The sequence below is a fragment of the Lissotriton helveticus genome, chromosome 4_1, assembly GCF_964261635.1.
Source record: "Lissotriton helveticus chromosome 4_1, aLisHel1.1, whole genome shotgun sequence".
In the NCBI taxonomy this organism is placed as follows: domain Eukaryota; kingdom Metazoa; phylum Chordata; class Amphibia; order Caudata; family Salamandridae; genus Lissotriton; species Lissotriton helveticus.
The window spans coordinates 1,200,675,110-1,200,697,756 of record NC_136063.1 but is presented as its reverse complement, the minus strand read 5'-3'; the positions used below and the strand labels follow the sequence as shown (position 1 = coordinate 1,200,697,756).

Sequence of the window (22,647 nt, the reverse complement as noted above, 5' to 3'; positions counted from 1 at the left end):
AACTACTTGACCTCTTTGAACCTGATTTAATTGGGAGGCGTGATAAGTCTCGAGACTAGAGAGTTCTTGCATACGTTGTGTATTAGTTTGCTTTTCATTCTTTCGTTTATTTGTTACATATGAAATAGTTTCTCCCCTCAATGCTGCTTTAAAACAGTCCCATACTATTAAACGGGGCGCACTAAACTGGTTACAGTCAAAAAAGGATTGGGCCCATGATTTAATATAGGTTATATATTCCTGATTGGCCAATAATCTCCTGTCAAAGGTCCATTGAGTCTGTGGCTTAACCATGCTAACAGTATCGAAAATGATGGTCAGCGCATTGTGATCTGATATTGTTTTCGGGGATTTAGTTATTTCTATAATATCCGCCTCCTCTATAGATGACATAATATAATCGATTCTGACATATTTATTATGGGGGAAAGAGAAGTAGGTAAAACCATCTGTGTTTGGCCCCCGAAGCAGCCCCCAGATATCCACTAGATTATGGCTTTTCATCAACCGCCTTAGTGCGCTGTATACCTTCGGTTTACGCCCTTTATACTTTACAGACGGGTGGTTCTCTGCGGGCAGCCCCATATCAATATTAAAATCCCCGCAAAAAATCAGAGGACCAACCCAAGAAGCCAGTTCAATTTCAAGTTCCCGAAAAATATCTGGGTCATCTAAATTGGAGCCATAAATTACACAAATAGTAATACCTAACTGCAGCTGAACTATGACCCATCTACCATATTTGTCGGCCAATTTACGAATTGGAGTACCTATTATAGGTTTAGCTAGAATGGCTACCCCTCTGGTTTTGGATGTCTGGGATGTAGTAGCCATGAGGCTATAACCAGGTACTTTGAGTAAATCTCTGTCTGCGTATGCTATATGTGTCTCTTGCAGGCATATTATGTCGACTGGGTTCTGACGTGTCAATTGAAATAGCTGGGCCCTTTTATTTTTATGATTAAGGCCTGCCACATTCCAGGTGCATAAACTTATTCTCCCCATTTACTGACATGAAAGTCTAGCCCAGATTTAGCATATAGGAACCTTGCGCCACTAATGTTCTCAAACTGCGTAGTACAATTTTGCTTTTTACTTTGGTTATGCTGGTTCACATCAAACCATAATTTTTGTGTACATCTCAGCTTGCGTCCGAGTTTGCCAATTTTTTTGCATTTCCCCCCCCCCCCCTTCACCCCCTTTACCACCACCCCCCTTCCCAACCCCCACCCCCCAAACACCACCCTTTGAGGCATATAGACTCTAGCTAGAGTCTGTAGTGATGGAGAAACACCCCCCGCGCTGTGCCATATTACTAATTCCGTGTTTATCTAATAGCGGATATGTGGGCTGGTGGAGAGATACAAAAAGAAATTAAATCTGGTAAAGGATAACCAATTTAGGACCTTATGATGCCCACTGAAGTGAAATGAGAAGCCCATAAGTGGTGAACAGTAGATCATTAGAGCAGCGATAAAGGCATCATATTCCTGCTCTAGGTGATTAGCATGGCAATAAGGATAGGTGCCAAAAACTAGAACTAGATAGTCCCATTAAGTATGCTTATACCTTCTATGTCATAAGTCAAAACCCACCAGCCGGGGATTAAGTAGAAAACATAGTAATCACTGATTACTAATCACTGACCTTAGTGTTCTTACTGAAAGGTATCATTATCTCATATTCCCATATTTAGGTCAGGCTGTCTAAGAAGGCCTTCGCTTTAATTTCAGAGGTGAAGAATTTAACCTGACCCTTATATAAAATTTTAAGCGTAGCAGGGTTATTCAAATAAACCTTGGCCTTTTTGTCCATAAAGGGTTTAATTAGCTGACGAAGCCGCCATCTCCGCTCCACAGTTGTGTGACAAAAATCCGGCCTAGCAAAGTATGAAATGTCACCTCGAGACCGATGTGCTTCGGGCCTCGCCTTCTCGGCGATAGTTTGGCGCAGAAGAAAATTGCCGAAATAGACCAGTTTCGCCCTGGGGTATTTGCTTTGTGAGTTATTATCCCGTAGTGTAAGCGGGGTTCTGTGGACACGCTGGACTTCTAGCTCCCAATTCCAAGAAGATAGTTCGGGAAATGTATCTTTGAAGAGCTGAATCACATAACCGCGTATGTTGTCTCCTTCGCTTTTCTCCGGAACCCCCAGTATTCGGAGGTTGTTGCGGCGCATGCGATTTTCCATCTCCTCGAGTTTCCACCTTACATCAGTCAGTTCTGCGTCATGGGCATCGACCTGTTCTTTCACCACAGTTACCTCAGCCTCATTGACCACTATCCGGTCTTCCATATCTGCCATTCTTGCGTTGGAGGCCGCTACAGATTTGGAGAGCTTTCGTACCACGCCTTGTACCTTTTGTAGGGCTTGCTGAGCCTTCCGGCCATCTTTGGAGGTTTGCTCCCTATGGGAGGCAATCGCCTGCAACACCGTGTCCATTACCGATGTTAAGGTAGCATTTTGCTCCTTCGAGGGGGAGGGCCCCTGAGAGCTAAAGGTTGTCGCAGGAACATAATCCCGAATACGTCCTGCTGCGGCGTGATGGTTTCTTTTTTTTTAAATCACTGTGTGCTTCCCCATTGTGGTTTTGTCCAATAGCTCATCCGCATCGCTATCTTGTGTGCTGGTGCTGGAGCCTGAGTGCAAATCGGATAGGGAATATAGATCGGAATCCAAATCTTGATGCCTCCCTAGGTCCCCGCGGCCTTCGGAAATAGTATAGAATTCTGTTGGTTCTAGGTCTGTGTCAGAAGTGATCCCAGCTCCACTTACAGGGTCCGGTATAGACACTGCTGATCCCTCTTCATTTTCGTTTCCATTGCCCAATAGTATGTCTACAGCCAAAGTGCCTTGTGCCTGAGTCATAGTGTGTTCAGGAGGGAGCGATGTTAAATTGCCCCCCTCATTAGCCATATTAGATGGAGCAAGCAGAGTTTCGGCCCGTGGCTGTTTGGGCATATTAGCTGTACTGCCTGTGCCATTTGTAAGTGCAACATCATCTTGTAATTGTGATTGAGCTTTTGGTGATTCATTAACAATAAACGTTGTAGGCACAGCTATTAACAGACCTGGCTCCTGAGGCGGTACATCCACCCCTGCTAAGGCCGCTGATGCTGCTTGCGCTTGGGGATTCAGTGTTACAGGCACCGTTAGGGTTTTTCCCCCTACCGTCTCATCAGTCTTTTCAGCAAAAACTCCTAGGCTTTCCACAGAGACTGCCAAGCCTTGCAGTGGTGGCGGTGCCGTGTCAGCTACGGCTGTGATTGAGACTGTGGCCGGGATACTCGCTGAAACTCCCTCGAGAGGCTTGGAGCGGGTCACTGCTACAATCAGCGGTCCGCTTGTTGCGTGAAGGGGAGAGGGGGATGACGCGGCTCCGGCTGGCGTCTTCCGAAGTAGGTCGACAACAGAGGGGCCCGGGACGCTGGTGATTTTTGCCACTTTCTGATGCCTTAGCTGGGACAGAGCCTGCCCCCCATTGGAGCCAGCAGTTTCATCTGTCAGGGAGCCGGCGCGCCTTGCCGCCAGCTTCTGATCACGAAGCACTTGTTTGGCAGCCCGGGTTTTAGAAGCGGCCGCCACCGCTGCTGCATTCTTCGGAGCCATCTGCCTGCTCTGCACGGTAAAATCAGTAACAAGAGCACTTGGCTTGTCTTGGAATTCTCTGATGGTGCGAAGTTGAATGAAAAGCCTTAACACCGTAAGTCCAAGGGCTTACGCGATGCAGTGGAGTAGCGGCCGTGACTGCTCCAGTGAGGATGAGGATGAGGATGACGGGTCTCTTATTACATCAAGGTAGGCGCAATCCATTTCTCTATTCTTCATTCGTTATTCTTCATGTTTCACCCCTGCTTTATGCCACCGCCGTTCCAACATGGTTAGCCCCTTCCAATGTCACTTTATCTGCGTGTGGCATTCTCCAGCGGGCCTGCAGTGAGCGTCCAAGGTCCAAACCCTCCTAGCCCATTGATTTTAGGCACAGCACGGGAGAGTGTCTCACAGCGGTCTAGTGAGCCGCCGCCATCTTGCCTTGGAAACATTTAGTTGGCCTGGGACCCTGCTATTCAGGGCCCCAGGCTAATTGCTCTCTCCTTAAAATGGACTCCATGTACCTTAGGTACATACACAATTGGAACTGGTTCACCTTATTGGCCCCTGTAACAGTGTACCCAGGTACCCAGGGCATAGGTGCTTCCAAGGCCTACCAGGGGCTGCAGCATGTATTGTGCCACCCCTGGCCTGGCCTCCATATTTGACACAACTGGCTGATCACTCAGCTGGGGTAAGTCGGTGTAACCACCCCTTACTTAGGTGTAGTAGGCCTACACCTAACCTAAAATGGACACATATGTTCCTATCAGTCACTCCTATGGAAGGCCTCATCAATCCTGGAGGCAGAGTGCTTGGAAATATGTGAGATGGTGCTCTGGCATGAGCTGAGCATGTCTGCAGCTTTCGGAACCATGTCCTTTAGCTGTTTCATGATACTGCCATACCATATACTCTTAAGTGCATTATAATCCTCGCGGTTAAATGCTATCTTGGGTTTGGCTTTAGCAAAACATGTCGAGTAAGGTGTCATACGAATTGGAATACTACCCCCTCGCCAGTTCTGGCGACGGGGGTAGCATTCCACCCTTCTAGAGGGACACAACATGTACCTAACCTGAACCCCGGTTAAAGTTAAACAGAGCCTCAGCATCACAAGATGGATGCTGCCACCGCAGACACAAGTCTGACCTCCTGCTGCTGGGAGTCCTTCCAGCGAGGGCAGCTTGGACAAAGGGTTTCCTGCCTTGGGAGGTGCTAGCACCACCCCAGACAGGATTTTGTGTATTGGGTAGGACAGGGCTGAATAGAATCAGACATGCCTGGGGCACACAAGGTGTCCCTGTGCATAGGCCAGTTCAAACCGGTGCTGGGGCTCTCCAGCCCCAGTCTTGGCGCGAAGCTGGACAAAGGAAAGGGGGTGTAACCACCCCCCTTCCTGGTCCCTCCCAGAGGAGGGACCTAGCCTGTAATCCGGCCCCTAGAATTGGAATAAGAGTAGGAGCTGTGTCCCAGGACTTCAGATCATCCTGAACTAGACTTGAAATACAGAATAAAACTGGACTTCGACATTCTGCTGCACAGAAGACTGAAGAGAATCTCCCTTGTGGCCAAGGAGTGACCACCCTGTGAACACAGGCACCAACCAGCAACTCGACATCTGCTTTGCCGCCGCCTCCCGCCGGAGCCCGAGCCCAGAACCTGACAAGACTCAGACTCCCAGACTTCTCACAGCCCGATCCACAGTCCCTGCAAAGAAGGGACCCGTGGAGGCATCGAGAGACGTGGGACCGGACCTCTTGGAAGACCCCCGAAACGCTGACTGCGCAGCATCAAAGGCACCCTCGATGCTGTGCTTTGGGGTTTCAGAAGGCCCAACCTCGAGCAGCCGTTGCACCAAAGATCAGCCCCCCAGCATCTCCACAATCTGCGTGGAGCCCTTTTGCACCGTGCCACTTGACGCGCCATCCCGGCCACTTGCCACGTGGCTAGCGGCCATCTTGGCGAAGAAAACGACAAACTACACTGCTGGTCTGGTTGCTCCAGACTGGCCCTTGCTCCCCTGAAAAGGAGCACCCGCTCTGACCTTGCTGGTCCGAGTGAGAGGCTTGAATCACTTCCTGCATGGCTTGCTTTAGCCAAGGCCTGTTTACTCCAATCAAGTTGCCGACACCGCCATCAGCGAGAACCTACGTGGGACAGCTTGTGACCGACCCCTGGACGTCCTTGACCTCTTCGTGTCCACGTGGCTGCAGAGACAATCTTCATGACATCACCTGTTTGCACCCGACATCACCTGGTTCCGTCCTGGTTCCACGGTAGTCACTGGCTAGTGACTTTGAACATTGTCCCCTCTGCTTTCAGGTCTTCACCTCTTCAGATCCACCCTTGGATCCACCGGAACTCTTCACATCGAGCCGCCTGCAGCATCTTCAGCTCCAAGCACCATCGACCTGCGTGACGAAACCCGACACTACTTCGACCCTGTGCACCCGGTTCCTGTGGGTGAGGTAACTCAGCTCTGCCGGTGTTCCCACACTGGTACACACCTCTAGTGTCTGTGTCTAAAGTTTCATCCCTCTAGGTCACTCGGAAGGTTCCTTAATAACTAACTTTGTAACTTTTACGCACCATTGACATTGCATTGGTATTGCGTGCGCTTTCCGCACTGCACCCGAGTCCCGCGGGCCTTTCCCGACTTCTTCACTGCTAGTCCCGATCAGCTCCAGCGATTCCCCAGGCCCTAGGCCTCTTCACTTTCCCCATAGTGGTTCTTATACCACTATTTTAGTATATGGTTTAGGTGGCCCCTAGGGCTCATCCATATTCGTGCAATTTTTGTGTATTTAAACTGTGTTTTGTTTTAACGCATTTGCTTCTGTGCTCATAAAGAGTATAGGGGGTATTTGTAGAAATAAATATATATATATATTTTCAAAATATATATGTGTGGTGTCCTTTCATTTGGTATTCAAGGGGATTGTGTATGGTAAAACAGCTTGCTTCACATGCCTTTACAGAGTTTAGCCTAAGACTGCTTAGTCCATGCTACCCCTAGGATAGCTTGTCTATAAGGTTGACTTTACAACCTGCACCATAAGGGTTGCTTGGCATGGTACAAGGTGATCACTTGAACTAGTGAGCAGCATATACCAGGCCAACTTCTCACATTGGTGAGCAGCGGATTGGGATGTGAGCTTGCTGTTGTTTTACCATTACAATCTTTGGAAATATCATTTGAAAGATCATACAGGTACCTGATAGGTACACTAAAACAAGACTAGATATACTTAAGTTCTACTGAACTTAGTTGTTGTAGAGGATAGGGAGTAGCACACCCTAACTACAACTACTAGATAGGTTTTGTAGGAAAACACAAGTGTAGGTAGATTGCAACACATCCACCACACTAGAGCAATGTCTGGAGCAGAGGGATCCACTGGACCCAACTCTGTTGAGAGTGACCCTCCAAGGGCACCATCCAAATTTGCTATCTTTCCATTTAAGGAACTGAGGCAACTGTGTTCCATGAGAGGAATCAAAACAGGTCCTACTCCTACAGCAGGACACCTCAGAGAGCTGTTAGACCAGTCTGAAGCTCTAAAGAACTCCAAACCAGGCCCCTCAGGGACTGGTGAGGAAGTTTCTCCTTCTGAAGAAGATAACCCTGATGCCCCTGCCCCTGTCATCCAGATAGATGAGGAAGACCAGACCCCTGGGAATACTCAGCCTGAGGAAGAAGAAGAGGAGGAGGAGGAGGAAGAAAGTGATTCTGATGATGGTAGAAATAGCCAGGTGTTAGTCAGCAGGCTTAACCAGGCTAACTTAAGCTTATTTGGGACTGAAGGTGGGTCCAACCCATTCAGACCCCCAAATGGACTTAACCAGGAGCATAGGAGGAGGAGGAATCACTCAGGTGAATCCAATATTTCCCATGTTTCTAGAGGTTCTCATGGCAACTCCAGAAGGGAGTTGACTAGCCCTCAGAGAAGGGAACATGAGGCCAAAATGAGAGAGGCTGAACTTAGGATCCAGAAGCAAGAATTAGAAGTTGCCCTGGCCAAAGAGAAACTTGCTAGAGCAAGGCAGCCTAGAGAGAGTGGATTAGGTTCCACTGGTGGCAGCACTATCCCTAAGGATAAAGACAGGTCCTATGACAATAGAAACCTGAGTAAGATTGTGCCCCCCTACAAAGTTGGGGATGATATCCACAAATGGATAACTGCACTTGAGAGAGCTTGTAAAGTACAGCAGGTCCCTCAGGAGCAGTGGGCAGCAATCTTGTGGCTCTCCTTTGAAGGTAGAGGCCGAGACAGACTCCTCACAGTTAGTGATGGGGATTCTAGAAACTACCTAGTCCTGAAGAGTGCTCTGATTGATGGGTTAGGCTTAACCACTGAACAGTACAGGTTAATGTTCAGAGACACCCAGAAGACACAGACTCAGGACTGGTCTGAATTTGTTGAATGTGCCACTAAGGCTCTGGAGGGCTGGTTGCTGGGAAGTAAGGTTACAGACTATACAGGATTGTATAATTTAATTATGAGAGAGCAAATCTTAAGTAATTGTCAAAATCAGCTTCTACATCAGCACCTGGTTGACTCTGATCTGACCTCCCCACAAGAATTGGGTAGGAGGGCAGACAAATGGGTCAGAACCAGGATCAGGCCTAAGAACCAGGGTGGTGACCAAAAGAAAGAGACTACCAAGCCTCAAGAGAAGGGTGGGGATAAAAGTAAGGAAAAGACGACTTCCCCAGGGCCCCAAAACTCCAAGGATGGCGGTGGGTCCCAAGACACTTCTTCGACCCAGAAAACACCTTATTGTCATGCCTGTAAACAGGTTGGGCATTACAAAACAGACAGCTGTTGTCCCAAGAATGGCAATAAAGAGAATATACCTCCAAATCCAGCTCCAACACCTCCTGTTACTGTCAGCAGTAATCCCCCAGGAAGTGGGAGCACACCCAGGAATCTGGGTGGGTTTACTTTTGGAGGACAGGTGGAATCTGGCCTATCCAGGTCCCCTAACTCAGATACTCTTGTCTATGAGACTGGCATGGGGTTTGCCAATTTCACTGCTTGCCCAAACACGTTGAGCAAGTATAGACAGGAGCCCCTCATCAATGGCTTGAAAGTTGAGGCCTTTAGAGACACAGGGGCTAGCATCACCATGGTGGCTGAATGTCTAGTCTCCTCAAGGCAACTTTTACCTGATGCCACATATCAGGTGACAAACATTGATGGAATAGAAACCAAACATCCCATGGCAGTAGTCAATCTTAGCTGGGGAGGTGTCACTGGCCCAAAGAGAGTGGCAGTGTCAGCAAACTTGCCTGTAGATTGCCTACTTGGTAATGATTTGGAAATCTCAGCCTGGGCTGAGGTTGAACAGGAAACCCATTCTAGAATGGTAAATCTACATGGAAAGGTTAGTGGGGCTGTGATGGCTACAGCCCCAATCCAAGATGTCCTTCCTGAAAAGGTTGGTAGGGCTGAGCAAACCTCAGCCCCATCTTCAGCTAACTTCCCTCCTGAAAAGATTAGCAGGGCTGTGATGGTAACAGCCCATACCCAAACTGAGTCTCCTCCTGAAAAGGTTGGTGGGGCTGTGATGGCCACAGCCCAAACTCAAACTGATACATGTGTTGTGAAGCCTGAAAAGATGGATCACTTCACACAAACAGAGAGCATTGAGGAGGAAGAGAAATCTCCCTCCCACCAGACTTTAGGAAAGGATCAGCCTCCTCAGGGAACTGATCTTACCCCTGATGAAGGAACTGCCCCAGAGGTAGTCAGGCCTAGCCTGACAGAGCCTCTGATGTCAGTGGACCCTTCTCAGGTGGGTCCCAGTCTGGAGCAGGTATCCTGCCCCTCTCTACCTTGCCTTACTCAGCCCAGGGCTGCAGAGGACAAGAAGGACAGTGAGCCCCAAAGGGCCCCCTGTCAAATAAAGCACCCCCATCAACAGATTAGGGGCACCGAAACTAGTAGCCCTAGTGAGGTGAAAACTTTAAAAACTCCTGAGGGAGCCCCCTTAAAAGTAGATAGGGACCTCCCACAGATGGATTCTGTTGGGCACAGCCAAACCTGGGACCCCAAGGGCCCAAACCTGAACTGTCCCTCCAGTAAACCAACAAGAGGGACCCAGCCTCCAGCTTTAGGTAGCCAGAGGTTGACCCTGAGAGCACAGTGCAACTCAGTCAAAGAAAGAAAGGCACACATGGTGGAGAGTGATTGGGGGAAGCTGAGCCCTACAGAGGAATCTCACTTCGGTACTCCATCCCAACACCAGCCTTTAACTTTGCAAAGACACACCACAGGTAGAGATTCCCTATGGTGGAGACCCTCAGATACCCTTAGGGTGAGGGACTGCTTAGTGGACCATGAGACAGTGGGTAACCAAGCCAGAGCAGGTTCTTCCTTATATGGCCACTTAGGCAATATAGGCTTACCTGGTCAAGGATAGCCTTATCTCCTTTCGTTTGGGGGGGGGTTATGTAGGAAGGTGGATATCTGACTATGGTTACCCCCAAACGTTTTGCCTGGTGTTTAGATGATTTTTGACTTTAGTTGGCCTGGGACCCTGCTATTCAGGGCCCCAGGCTAATTGCTCTCTCCTTAAAATGGACTCCATGTACCTTAGGTACATACACAATTGGAACGGGTTCACCTTATTGGCCCCTGTAACAGTGCACCCAGGTACCCAGGGTATAGGTGCTTCCAAGGCCTACCAGGGGCTGCAGCATGTATTGTGCCACCCCTAGCCTGGCCTCCATATTTGACACAACTGGCTGATCACTCAGCTGGGGTAAGTCGGTGTAACCACCCCTTACTTAGGTGTAGTAGGCCTACACCTAACCTAAAATGGACACATATGTTCCTATCAGTCACTCCTATGGAAGGCCTCATCAATCCTGGAGGCAGAGTGCTTGGAAATATGTGAGATGGTGCTATGGCATGAGCTGAGCCTGTCTGCAGCTTTCGGAACCATGTCCTTTAGCTGTTTCATGATACTGCCATACCATATACTCTTAAGTGCATTATAATCCTCGCGGTTAAATGCTATCTTGGGTTTGGCTTTAGCAAAACATGTCGAGTAAGGTGTCATACGAATTGGAATACTACCCCCTCGCCAGTTCTGGCGACGGGGGTAGCATTCCACCCTTCTAGAGGGACACGACATGTACCTAACCTGAACCCCGGTTAAAGTTAAACACAAGATGGATGCTGCCACCGCAGACACAAGTCTGACCTCCTGCTGCTGGGAGTCCTTCCAGCGAGGGCAGCTTGGACAAAGGGTTTCCTGCCTTGGGAGGTGCTAGCACCACCCCAGACAGGATTTTGTGTATTGGGTAGGACAGGGCTGAATAGAATCAGACATGCCTGGGGCACACAAGGTGTCCCTGTGCATAGGCCAGTTCAAACCGGTGCTGGGGCCTTCCAGCCCCAGTCCTGGTGCGAAACTGGGCAAAGGAAAGGGGGTGTAACCACCCCCCTTCCTGGTTCCACCCAGAGGATGGACCTAGTAGGTGATCCGGCCCCCCAGATTTGAATAAGAGTGGGAGCTGTGTCCTGAGACTTCAGATCATCCTGAATCAACTTGAAATACAGAAGAAGACTGGACTTCGACATTCTGCTGCTCAGAAGACGGAAGAGAATCTCCCTTGTGGCCAAGGAGTGACCACCCTGTGAACACAGGCACCAACCAGCAACTCGACATCTGCTTTGCCGCCGCCTCCTGCCGGAGCCCGAGCCCATAGCCTGACAATACCCAGACTCCCAGACTTCTCACAGCCCGATCCACAGTCCCTGCAAAGAAGGGACCCGTGGAGGCATCGAAAGACGTGGGACCGGACCTCTTGGAAGACCCCCGAAACGCTGACTGCGCAGCATCGTAGGCACCCTCGATGCTGTGCTTTGAGGTTTCAGAAGGCCCAACCTCGAGCAGCCCTTGCACCAAAGATCAGCCCCCCAGCATCTCCACGATCTGCGTGGAGCCCTTTTGCACCGTGCCACTTGACGCGCCATCCCAGCCACTTGCCACATGGCTAGCGGCCATCTTGGCGACGAAAACGACAAACTACACTGCTGGTCTGGTTGCTCCAGACTGGCCCTTGCTCCCCTGAAAAGGAGCACCCGCTCTGACCTTGCTGGTCCGAGTGAGAAGCTTGAATCACTTCCTGCATGGCTTGCTTTAGCCAAGGCCTGTTTACTCCAATCAAGTTGCCGACACCGCCATCAGCGAGAACCTATGTGGGAAAGCTCGTGACCGACTCCTGGACGTCCTTGACCTCTTCGTGTCCACGTGGCTGCAGAGACAATCTTCATGACATCACCTGTTTGCACCCGACATCACCTGGTTCCGTCCTGGTTCCACGGTAGTCACTGGCTAGTGACTTTGAACATTGTCCCCTCTGCTTTCAGGTCTTCACCTCTTCAGATCCACCCTTGGATCCACCGGAACTCTTCACATCGAGCCGCCTGCAGCATCTTCAGCTCCAAGCACCATCGACCTGCGTGATGAAACCCGACACTACTTCGACCCTGTGCACCCGGTTCCTGTGGGTGAGGTAACTCAGCTCCGCCGGTGTTCCCACAGTGGTACATACCTCTAGTGTCTGTGTCTAAAGTTTCATCCCTCTAGGTCAATCGGAAGGTTCCTTAATAACTAACTTTGTAACTTTTACGCACCATTGACATTGCATTGGTATTGCGTGCGCTTTCCGCACTGCACCCGAGTCCCGCGGGCCTTTCCCGACTTCTTCACTGCTAGTCCCGATCAGCTCCAGCGATTCCCCAGGCCCTAGGCCTCTTCACTTTCCCCATAGTGGTTCTTATACCACTATTTTAGTATATGGTTTAGGTGGCCCCTAGGGCTCATCCATATTCGTGCAACTTTTGTGTATTTAAACTGTGTTTTGTTTTAACGCATTTGCTTCTGTGCTCATAAAGAGTATAGGGGGTATTTGTAGAAATAAATATATATATATATTTTCAATATATATCTGTGTGGTGTCCTTTCATTTGGTATTCAAGGGGATTGTGTATGGTAAAACAGCTTGCTTCACATGCCTTTACAGAGTTTAGCCTAAGACTGCTTAGTCCATGCTACCCCTAGGATAGCTTGTCTATAAGGTTGACTTTACAACCTGCACCATAAGGGTTGCTTGGCATGGTACAAGGTGATCACTAGAACTAGTGAGCAGCATATACCAGGCCAACTTCTCACATTGGTGAGCAGCGGATTGGGATTTGAGCTTGCTGTTGTTTTACCATTACAATCTTTGGAAATATCATTTGAAAGATCATACAGGTACCTGATAGGTACACTAAAACAAGACTAGATATACTTAAGTTCTACTGAACTTAGTTGTTGTAGAGGATAGGGAGTAGCACACCCTGACTACAACTACTAGATAGGTTTTGTAGGAAAACACAAGTGTAGGTAGATTGCAACACATCCACCACACTAGAGCAATGTCTGGAGCAGAGGGATCCACTGGACCCAACTCTGTTGAGAGTGACCCTCCAAGGGCACCATCCAAATTTGCTATCTTTCCATTTAAGGAACTGAGGCAACTGTGTTCCATGAGAGGAATCAAAACAGGTCCTCCTCCTACAGCAGGACACCTCAGAGAGCTGTTAGACCAGTCTGAAGCTCTAAAGAACTCCAAACCAGGCCCCTCAGGGACTGGTGAGGAAGTTTCTCCTTCTGAAGAAGATAACCCTGATGCCCCTGCCCCTGTCATCCAGATAGATGAGGAAGACCAGACCCCTGGGAATACTCAGCCTGAGGAAGAAGGAGAAGAGGAGGAGGAGGAAGAAAGTGATTCTGATGATGGTAGAAATAGCCAGGTGTTAGTCAGCAGGCTTAACCAGGCTAACTTAAGCTTATTTGGGACTGAAGGTGGGTCCAACCCATTCAGACCCCCAAATGGACTTAACCAGGAGCATAGGAGGAGGAGGAATCACTCAGGTGAATCCAATATTTCCCATGTTTCTAGAGGTTCTCATGGCAACTCCAGAAGGGAGTTGACTAGCCCTCAGAGAAGGGAACATGAGGCCAAAATGAGAGAGGCTGAACTTAGGATCCAGAAGCAAGAATTAGAAGTTGCCCTGGCCAAAGAGAAACTTGCTAGAGCAAGGCAGCCTAGAGAGAGTGGATTAGGTTCCACTGGTGGCAGCACTATCCCTAAGGATAAAGACAGGTCCTATGACAATAGAAACCTGAGTAAGATTGTGCCCCCCTACAAAGTTGGGGATGATATCCACAAATGGATGACTGCACTTGAGAGAGCTTGCAAAGTACAGCAGGTCCCTCAGGAGCAGTGGGCAGCAATCTTGTGGCTCTCCTTTGAAGGTAGAGGCCGATACAGACTCCTCACAGTTAGTGATGGGGATTCTAGAAACTACCTAGTCCTGAAGAGTGCTCTGATTGATGGGTTAGGCTTAACCACTGAACAGTACAGGTTAATGTTCAGAGACACCCAGAAGACACAGACTCAGGACTGGTCTGAATTTGTTGAATGTGCCACTAAGGCTCTGGAGGGCTGGTTGCTGGGAAGTAAGGTTACAGACTATACAGGATTGTATAATTTAATTATGAGAGAGCAAATCTTAAGTAATTGTCAAAATCAGCTTCTACATCATCACCTGGTTGACTCTGATCTGACCTCCCCACAAGAATTGGGTAGGAGGGCAGACAAATGGGTCAGAACCAGGATCAGGCCTAAGAACCAGGGTGGTGACCAAAAGAAAGAGACTACCAAGCCTAAAGAGAAGGGTGGGGATAAAAGTAAGGAAAAGACGACTTCCCCAGGGCCCCAAAACTCCAAGGATGGGGGTGGGTCCCAAGACACTTCTTCAACCCAGAAAAAACCTTATTGTCATGCCTGTAAACAGGTTGGGCATTACAAAACAGACAGCTGTTGTCCCAAGAATGGCAATAAAGAGAATAGACCTCCAAAGCCAGCTCCAACACCTCCTGTTACTGTCAGCAGTAATCCCCCAGGAAGTGGGAGCACACCCAGGAATCTGGGTGGGTTTACTTTTGGAGGACAGGTGGAATCTGGCCTATCCAGGTCCCCTAACTCAGATACTCTTGTCTATGAGACTGGCATGGGGTTTGCCAATTTCACTGCTTGCCCAAACACTTTGAGCAAGTATAGACAGGAGCCCCTCATCAATGGCTTGAAAGTTGAGGCCTTTAGAGACACAGGGGCTAGCATCACCATGGTGGCTGAATGTCTAGTCCCCTCAAGGCAACTTTTACCTGATGCCACATATCAGGTGACAAACATTGATGGAATAGAAACCAAACATCCCATGGCAGTAGTCAATCTTAGCTGGGGAGGTGTCACTGGCCCAAAGAGAGTGGCAGTGTCAGCAAACTTGCCTGTAGATTGCCTACTTGGTAATGATTTGGAAATCTCAGCCTGGGCTGTGGTTGAACAGGAAACCCATTCTAGAATGGTAAATCTACATGGAAAGGTTAATGGGGCTGTGATGGCTACAGCCCCAATCCAAGATGTCCTTCCTGAAAAGGTTGGTAGGGCTGAGCAAACCTCAACCCCATCTTCAGCTAACTTCCCTCCTGAAAAGATTAGCAGGGCTGTGATGGTAACAGCCCATACCCAAACTGAGTCTCCTCCTGAAAAGGTTGGTGGGGCTGTGATGGCCACAGTCCAAACTCAAACTGATACATGTGTTGTGAAGCCTGAAAAGATGGATCACTCCACACAAACAGAGAGCATTGAGGAGGAAGAGAAATCTCCCTCCCACCAGACTTTAGGAAAGGATCAGCCTCCTCAGGGAACTGATCTTACCCCTGATGAAGGAACTGCCCCAGAGGTAGTCAGGCCTAGCCTGACAGAGCCTCTGATGTCAGTGGACCCTTCTCAGGTGGGTCCCAGTCTGGAGCAGGTATCCTGCCCCTCTCTACCTTGCCTTACTCAGCCCAGGGCTGCAGAGGACAAGAAGGACAGTGAGCCCCAAAGGGCCCCCTGTCAAATAAAGCACCCCCATATATTGCCCTATACCTACACAATCTGCTAGGAACCTTGGTGTCATCTTTGACACCAAGCTCTCCATGGAGCTCCAGGTCAATAGAACGGTGGCTACCTGTTGGGGTGTCATCAAGACCCTGAAAAGGATCATTCACTATCTGTCCCCACAGGCACGGAAACAGGTGGTGATCGCCCTTGTTGGCTCAAGGCTAGATTACTGCAACTCACTGTACGCCGGGGCCAACAAGGGCCTGCTCCAGCGTTTGCAGGTCATCCAAAACGCGGCAGCTCGGTTTGCTCTCGCTCTGCCTTGGTTGGCTTCTATGACCTTAGCGAGGAAGAACCTCCATTGGCTCCCCATTCCCTCTAGGATTACTTTTAAACTCCTCTGCCTAACATATAAGGCTTTAACTGCAGGCTCGGCTGATGCTCTCGGGTCGTTACTTATTAGATATGTTCCGACCAGATGCCTACGTTCTAGTGAGCTTAGTCAACTGGTGATTCCCAGAGCCAAGAAGGCTAGATGGGGGAGTAAAGCTTTTTCCATACTAGCACCTCAGATGTGGAACTCACTCCCCCTGGAAATTAAACTACTGCCTTCCCTTGCCCTCTTTAGGAAGTCACTGAAGACTTGGCTCTTTAGTAATGCATATCAGTAGGCTCTGTTTCTGTCCGCTAACAGCCTGTTATTTGACTTAGGCGCCTTGACGCCCACTGGGCATAGCTGCGCGTTATAAATGATATTTAAATTAAATTAAACTAAATTATAAATGATATTTAAATTAACAGATTAGGGGCACCGAAACTAGTAGCCCTAGTGAGGTGAAAACTTTAAAAACTCCTGAGGGAGCCCCCTTAAAAGTAGTTAGGGACCTCCCACAGATGGATTCTGTTGGGCACAGCCAAACCTGGGACCCCAAGGGCCCAAACCTGAACTGTCCCTCCAGTAAACCAACAAGAGGGACCCAGCCTCCAGCTTTAGGTAGCCAGAGGTTGACCCTGAGAGCACAGTGCAACTCAGTCAAAGAAAGAAAGGCACACATGGTGGAGAGTGGTTGGGGGAAGCTGAGCCCTACAGAGGAATCTCACTTCGGTACTCCATCCCAACACCAGCCTTTAACTTTGCAAAGACACACCACAGGTAGAGATTCCCTATGGTGGAGACCCTCAGATACCCTTAGGGTGAGGGACTGCTTAGTGGACCATGAGACAGGGGGTAACCAAGCCAGAGCAGGTTCTTCCTTATATGGCCACTTAGGCAATATAGGCTTACCTGGTCAAGGATAGCCTTATCTCCTTTCGTTTGGGGGGGGGGGTTATGTAGGAAGGTGGATATCTGACTATGGTTACCCCCAAACGTTTTGCCTGGTGTTTAGATGATTTTTGACTTTAGTTGGCCTGGGACCCTGCTATTCAGGGCCCCAGGCTAATTGCTCTCTCCTTAAAATGGACTCCATGTACCTTAGGTACATACACAATTGGAACTGGTTCACCTTATTGGCCCCTGTAACAGTGTACCCAGGTACCCAGGGCATAGGTGCTTCCAAGGCCTACCAGGGGCTGCAGCATGTATTGTGCCACCCCTGGCCTGGCCTCCATATTTGACACAACTGGCTGATCAGTCAGCTGGGGTAAGTCGGTGTAACCACCCCTTACTTAGGTGTAGTAGGCCTACACCTAACCTAAAATGGACACATATGTTCCTATCAGTCACTCCTATGGAAGGCCTCATCAATCCTGGAGGCAGAGTGCTTGGAAATATGTGAGATGGTGCTCTGGCATGAGCTGAGCCTGTCTGCAGCTTTCGGAACCATGTCCTTTAGCTGTTTCATGATACTGCCATACCATATACTCTTAAGTGCATTATAATCCTCGCGGTTAAATGCTATCTTGGGTTTGGCTTTAGCAAAACATGTCGACTAAGGTGTCATACGAATTGGAATACTACCCCCTCGCCAGTTCTGGCGACGGGGGTAGCATTCCACCCTTCTAGAGGGACACGACATGTACCTAACCTGAACCCCGGTTAAAGTTAAACAGAGCCTCAGCATCACAAGATGGATGCTGCCACCGCAGACACAAGTCTGACCTCCTGCTGCTGGGAGTCCTTCCAGCGAGGGCAGCTTGGACAAAGGGTTTCCTGCCTTGGGAGGTGCTAGCACCACCCCAGACAGGATTTTGTGTATTGGGTAGGACAGGGCTGAATAGAATCCGACATGCCTGGGGCACACAAGGTGTCCCTGTGCATAGGCCAGTTCAAACCGGTGCTGGGGCCTTCCAGCCCCAGTCCTGGCGCGAAACTGGACAAAGGAAAGGGGGTGTAACCACCCCCCTTCCTGGTTCCACCCAGAGGAGGGACCTAGTAGGTGATCCGGCCCCCCAGATTTGAATAAGAGTGGGAGCTGTGTCCTGAGACTTCAGATCATCCTGAATCAACTTGAAATACAGAAGAAGACTGGACTTCGACATTCTGCTGCTCAGAAGACGGAAGAGAATCTCCCTTGTGGCCAAGGAGTGACCACCCTGTGAACACAGGCACCAACCAGCAACTCGACATCTGCTTTGCCGCCGCCGGAGCCCGAGCCCAGAGCCTGACAAGACCCAGACTCCCAGACTTCTCACAGCCCGATCCACAGTCCCTGCAAAGAAGGGACCCGTGGAGGCATCGAGAGACGTGGGACCGGACCTCTTGGAAGACCCCTGAAACGCTGACTGCGCAGCATCATAGGCACCCTCGATGCTGTGCTTTGGGGTTTCAGAAGGCCCATCCTCGAGCAGCCCTTGCACCAAAGATCAGCCCCCCAGCATCTCCACGATCTGCGTGGAGCCCTTTTGCACCGTGCCACTTGACGCGCCATCCCGGCCACTTGCCACGTGGCTAGCGGCCATCTTGGCGACGAAAACGACAAACTACACTGCTGGTCTGGTTGCTCTAGACTGGCCCTTGCTCCCCTGAAAAGGAGCACCCGCTCTGACCTTGCTGGTCCGAGTGAGAAGCTTGAATCACTTCCTGCATGGCTTGCTTTAGCCAAGGCCTGTTTACTCCAATCAAGTTGCCGACACCGCCATCAGCGAGAACCTACAAGGTACAGCTTGTGACCGACTCCTGGACGTCCTTGACCTCTTCGTGTCCACGTGGCTGCAGAGACAATCTTCATGACATCACCTGTTTGCACCCGACATCACCTGGTTCCGTCCTGGTTCCACGGTAGTCACTGGCTAGTGACTTTGAACATTGTCCCCTCTGCTTTCAGGTCTTCACCTCTTCAGATCCACCCTTGGATCCACCGGAACTCTTCACATCGAGCCGCCTGCAGCATCTTCAGCTCCAAGCACCATCGACCTGCGTGACGAACCCCGACACTACTTCGACCCTGTGCACCCGGTTCCTGTGGGTGAGGTAACTCAGCTCCGCCGGTGTTCCCACACTGGTACACACCTCTAGTGTCTGTGTCTAAAGTTTCATCCCTCTAGGTCACTCGGAAGGTTCCTTAATAACTAACTTTGTAACTTTTACGCACCATTGACATTGCATTGGTATTGCGTGCGCTTTCCGCACTGCACCCGAGTCCCGCGGGCCTTTCCCGACTTCTTCACTGCTAGTCCCGATCAGCTCCAGCGATTCCCCAGGCCCTAGGCCTCTTCACTTTCCCCATAGTGGTTCTTATACCACTATTTTAGTATATGGTTTAGGTGGCCCCTAGGGCTCATCCATATTCGTGCAACTTTTGTGTATTTAAACTGTGTTTTGTTTTAACGCATTTGCTTCTGTGCTCATAAAGAGTATAGGGGGTATTTGTAGAAATAAATATATATATATATTTTCAAAATATATATGTGTGGTGTCCTTTCATTTGGTATTCAATGGGATTGTGTATGGTAAAACAGCTTGCTTCACATGCCTTTACAGAGTTTAGCCTAAGACTGCTTAGTCCATGCTACCCCTAGGATAGCTTGTCTATAAGGTTGACTTTACAACCTGCACCATAAGGGTTGCTTGGCATGGTACAAGGTGATCACTAGAACTAGTGAGCAGCATATACCAGGCCAACTTCTCACATTATGTTTGAAAGACTTTTCTTTATGGTGTTCAAGAGAATATTGCTTTTTCACTTTCATAATATTTTATAAGTTCACAGTCTTCTCTACTCAAACACTTTAGATGAAGACGCTTCACTTATTCAAAAACACCTCTCTAATTTGAAGATTACCCTATTCATAGAATTTTAAAATATACCTTGCTGAAGAATGGATTAGTTGTATTCAACAACCGAGTGATCATTCAGCTCTATCTTGTTCTTTGTCATTTTCTTTTCGCTATTTCAGTCAATGCATTCCTACAAAAATCTTCACAATACCAAGTATTTTATTTCGTTTAATGATAACTTTTTCTAAAGTTCATAGAACCAGACGTTTATTCTTAAATTGTATTCAACACTTGTTTGATGAAAATTATTTCTAAAGCATGGAGAAAACAGTTAGGTGCTGCTGAGATTTGAACTCAGGATTTCCTGTTTACGAGACAGGCGCTTTAACCACTAAGCCACAGAACCATCGTCAATGAAGTAAAATTCATGAATAATATATTGTTGATGATGAAAATTTGTTTCCTGCTATTAATTCTTCTTTATATGTACTGTAATCTTAATCAGAAAAAGATACTCAATCACTGAACAAGTATTAATAGGTTTTAATAAACAAGTACTCTTATAAAACCCAATTTCATTTCTTGAATACTTTACAATTTTCTTTTCATGAAGGCATTAATATTGCTCAAATAGAGGTAGTAATGTCATCTACGTCTTTTTCATAGATATGTCTTTTTTTATTTTGCAATAACAGTATTCACTCTATAATCTTGATAATACTTGGGTTTTTATGAGGTTTAAGATGATCTGTTCAACAGTAAGATTAATCAGACTTTTATACTTTAATTGTATCAAAATAGGACCTAAAGAAAATGATTTGTTATATAACAAAGAGAAAAGCAAGGCAATGCTGAGAGTTGAACTCAGGATCTCCTGATTACTAGACAGGTGCTTTAACCAGCTAAGCCACAGCACCCCCTTGAGTCTTAAGTTTGAAAGACTTTTCTTTATGGTGTTCAAGAGAATATTGCTTTTTCACTTTCATAATATTTTATAAGTTCACAGTCTTCTCTACTCAAACACTTTAGATGAAGACGCTTCACTTATTCAAAAACACCTCTCTAATTTGAAGTTTACCCTATTCATAGAATTTTAAAATATACCTTGCTGAAGAATGGATTAGTTGTATTCAACAACCGAGTGATCATTCAGCTCTATCTTGTTCTTTGTCATTTTCTTTTCGCTATTTCAGTCAATGCATTCCTACAAAAATCTTCACAATACCAAGTATTTTATTTCGTTTAATGATAACTTTTTCTAAAGTTCATAGAACCAGACGTTTATTCTTAAATTGTATTCAACACTTGTTTGATGAAAATTATTTCTAAAGCATGGAGAAAACAGTTAGGTGCTGCTGAGATTTGAACTCAGGATTTCCTATTTACGAGACAGGTGCTTTAACCACTAAGCCACAGAACCAACGTCAATGAAGCAAAATTCATGAATAATATATTGTTGATGATGAAAATTTGTTTCCTGCTATTAATTCTTCTTTATATGTACTGTAATCTTAATCAGAAAAAGATACTCAATCACTGAACAAGTATTAATAGGTTTTAATAAACAAGTACTCTTATAAAACCCAATTTCATTTCTTGAATACTTTACAATTTTCTTTTCATGAAGGCATTAATATTGCTCAAATAGAGGTAGTAATGTCATCTACGTCTTTTTCATAGATATGTCTTTTTTTATTTTGCAATAACAGTATTCACTCTATAATCTTGAAAATACTTGGGTTTTTATGAGGTTTAAGATGATCTGTTCAACAGTAAGATTAATCAGACTTTTATATTTTAATTGTATCAAAATAGGACCGAATGAAAATGATTTGTTATATAACAAAGAGAAAAGCAAGGCAATGCTGAGAGTTGAACTCAGGATCTCCTGATTACTAGACAGGTGCTTTAACCAGCTAAGCCACAGCACCCCCTTGAGTCTTAAGTTTGAAAGACTTTTCTTTATGGTGTTCAAGAGAATATTGCTTTTTCACTTTCATAATATTTTATAAGTTCACAGTCTTCTCTACTCAAACACTTTAGATGAAGACGCTTCACTTATTCAAAAACACCTCTCTAATTTGAAGTTTACCCTATTCATAGAATTGTAAAATATACCTTGCTGAAGAATGGATTAGTTGTATTCAACAACCGAGTGATCATTCAGCTCTATCTTGTTCTTTGTCATTTTCTTTTCGCTATTTCAGTCAATGCATTCCTACAAAAATCTTCACAATACCAAGTATTTTATTTCGTTTTATGATAACTTTTTCTAAAGTTCATAGAACCAGAAGTTTATTCTTAAATTGTATTCAACACTTGTTTGATGAACATTATTTCTAAAGCATGGAGAAAAAAGTTAGGTGCTGCTGAGATTTGAACTCAGGATTTCCAGTTTACGAGACAGGTGCTTTAACCACTAAGACACAGCACCAACGTCAATGAAGTAAAATTCATGAATAATTTATTGTTGATGATGAAAATTTGTTTCCTGCTATTAATTCTTCTTTATATGTACTGTAATCTTAATCAGAAAAAGATACTCAATCACTAAACAAGTATTATTAGGTTTTAATAAACAAGTACTCTTATAAAACCCAATATCATTTCTTGAATACTTTACAATTTTCTTTTCATGAAGGCATTAATATTGCTCAAATAGAGGTAGTAATGTCATCTACGTCTTTTTCACAGATATGTCTTTTTTTATTTTGCAATAACAGTATTCACTCTATAATCTTGAAAATACTTGGGTTTTTATGAGGTTTAAGATGATCTGTTCAACAGTAAGATTAATCAGACTTTTATATTTTAATTGTATCAAAATAGGACCTAATGAAAATGATTTGTTATATAACAAAGAGAAAAGCAAGGCAATGCTGAGAGTTGAACTCAGGATCTCCTGTTTACTAGACAGGTGCTTTAACCAGCTAAGCCACAG

At 46.9% G+C, this 22,647-nt stretch overlaps 3 non-coding genes across 3 annotated transcripts; all 3 read right to left on the bottom strand.

The window, feature by feature from the left end:
- Positions 1 to 20,039: 20,039 nt before the first annotated feature.
- On the bottom strand, positions 20,040 to 20,112 carry TRNAT-CGU (transfer RNA threonine (anticodon CGU)). The gene has a single exon. It is a non-coding gene; the product is annotated as a tRNA-Thr (tRNA).
- Positions 20,113 to 21,053: 941 nt separating this feature from the next.
- On the bottom strand, positions 21,054 to 21,126 carry TRNAT-CGU (transfer RNA threonine (anticodon CGU)). The gene has a single exon. It is a non-coding gene; the product is annotated as a tRNA-Thr (tRNA).
- Positions 21,127 to 22,067: 941 nt separating this feature from the next.
- Positions 22,068 to 22,140, bottom strand: TRNAT-CGU (transfer RNA threonine (anticodon CGU)). Its single transcript has one exon. It is a non-coding gene; the product is annotated as a tRNA-Thr (tRNA).
- Between the last annotated feature and the right edge of the window lie 507 nt (positions 22,141 to 22,647).